General features: G+C 36.6%; 1 non-coding gene across 1 annotated transcript; it reads left to right on the top strand.

The window, feature by feature from the left end:
* Positions 1-1,685: 1,685 nt before the first annotated feature.
* LOC128035815 (small nucleolar RNA R71) lies at positions 1,686-1,791 on the top strand. Its single transcript, XR_008192362.1, has one exon. It is a non-coding gene; the product is annotated as a small nucleolar RNA R71 (small nucleolar RNA).
* Positions 1,792-2,449: the final 658 nt, after the last annotated feature.

The following is a 2,449-nucleotide window of genomic DNA, read 5'->3' as shown; positions in this document are numbered from 1 at the left end:
AAACAACAATCAATTACTCTTTTTGGTGTTCTATTAATTCCACTGAAACAATCATAGGCAAATTAGAACAGTTACCCAAATAAATGTATTTCAATTAGGAAGGAAGTACCTTAAGTTCGAGTTTGGGTGGTTCCTCGACTAACAACTTTGGTTGCACAAACTCTCGGGCTTCCAATTCTAGCGGTTCAAACCATGCTGGTTCAACATAGCTCATCAGATTGGCTTCTATTAAAGCCATATTTTCATTACCTTCTTCATCATCCAATGGTTCAAACCCTAAGGTGTTCTCCAATGGGTCTTCAAAATTGTTCTCCCATTCCATAGAAACTAAATTTTCTAGCTCTTCCATCATTGAACATTCCTCCATCGAATCGGGAAATTTCATCATTTTAAGAACATTAAATGTTACCTAATTGTCTTGAACTCTCATGGTGAGTTCACTTTTCTGTATGTCTATCAAATTTCTTCCTGTAGCTAGGAAAGGTTTCCCCAAGATAATTGACACTTCCTTATCTACTTCAAAAACTAAAGCAATGAAATCAACAGGAAAAATAAACTTATATACTCCTACCAAAACATCATCAATCTCTCTTTCAGGGTAAGCCAAAGATCAATCCACCAACTAAAGTGTCACAGTAGTGGGTCTTACTTCACCTATTCCCAACAGCTTGAAAATAGGTTTGGGCATCAAGTTGATGCTCGCTCCTAAGTTGCACAAAGTTTTACCACAGTAAAGTTCTCCAATGTTATTGGGTATGGTAAAACTTCTAGGGTCTATCAGTTTTAAAAGTAGCTTATTCTGTAAGCACGCACTACACTCCTTCGTTAAAGCGACAGTCTCACACTCACTGAATCTTTTCTTCTTTGACAGAATGTCCTTCATGAACTTCACACAATTGGGCATTTGCTCTAAAGCCTCTACCAACGGGATGTTGATGTGCAGTTGCTTTAGAACATCCAAAAATTTCTTTAATTGCACATCCTATTTTTTCTTATTTGGTTGGAACTTTTAAGGATACGAAGGTGTTGAGACTTTGGGTTGAATCAGACAACTTTTTAGAGGAGATAAATCTGTATCCAAAGAAGATGTTAGCTTTTCAGAATTTACTGGGTTAGATTTTCACCTCATCGGACTTTATAAGTTTTGGCTCTGCTGGTTTAGGAATTTCAACTGTTGGTAGATTTTACTCCTTCTCAAGGGGTTCATCTTCAATCACAATCGTCTTGGGCTCCAAAGTCTTACCACTTCGTAAAGCTACTACCTTGCAATGTTCCTTACCCAAATTTCATAGATTTTCTATATCGCTTGGTAAGGTTCCTTATGGTCAGTTACAAAACTCTGTATCTAATTGACCCATTTGGTTCACCAAATTCTTCAATGTTATTGTTTGGCTTTGGATTAAGGCATCATTCTTCACCATGTACACCTTCAACAAGTTCTCCAAACTGTTAGAGGACTCAACTTAAAGTGGTTTTAGAGCTTATTGATTGAACCCTTGGGATTGGTTAGGTTTATGTTGCAAGTAAGTGTTGTTCAGTCCATTTCCTTGGTTGCTCCAAGAAAAGTTTGGATGGTTGCACTATGAAAGATCGTAAAAGTTGCACCATTTATAGAAGCATATTCCATCAATCTTGTGTGTACGTTGAAACCGTTATAAAACGTCTCCAATTGGATGCAATGTGGAATCCCATGATGAGGACACTTACAAAGTAATTCCTTGAATCTTTCTCATGCCTCGTACAAGGATTCATCATCCAATCGTGAAAAAGTGGTTATCTCGTTTCGTGACTTAGCATTTTGCCTTGGTGGAAAATACTTAACCAAAAATCTTTCTGCTAATTCTTGTCCTGTAGATATTGAACTTGTGGGCAACGAACTAAGCCATGCCCATGCTCGATCTCGCAATGAATATGGAAACAACTTCAACATCAATACATCTTCAGTCACACTAACTATCTTAAAAGAATTGCTCACCTCCATGAATAATCGAAAGTGAAGGTGTGGATCTTATGTGGGAATTCCACTAAACTGGACCACCGTTTAGAGCATTTGAAACATCACTAGTTTCAATTTAAATTGGGGTGCATCAATTTCCAATCTCTTGATTCCCAGGTTTAACTCGTTGAAAAGGGACACAGTGTACTGTCTTATGGCACGATCCCTATCATCAATAATAAGGATTGGATTGTGCACATGATTGGATCAATTACCTTGTCCATCATTCTGATTTCCAAGGTCCATCTTGACTTGTTTTTGAACTTATCTTTCGCGTCTTCTCTGTCTAAATGCTCGCTCAATTTCAGGGTCTACGGGTAATAAATCAATGATTCAATATATGCTCATAAATACCTAAAAAATAAATCACAAAAAATGAAAAATAAAGAATCAATTAGTAAATTTAAGAGTTAGATAAAAATAAAAACCAAACTGTAAAGAATAATTTTACAA

This window comes from Gossypium raimondii, chromosome 12 (genome assembly GCF_025698545.1).
Source record: "Gossypium raimondii isolate GPD5lz chromosome 12, ASM2569854v1, whole genome shotgun sequence".
Lineage (NCBI taxonomy): Eukaryota > Viridiplantae > Streptophyta > Magnoliopsida > Malvales > Malvaceae > Gossypium > Gossypium raimondii.
This window is presented reverse-complemented; position numbering and strand designations above follow the sequence as displayed.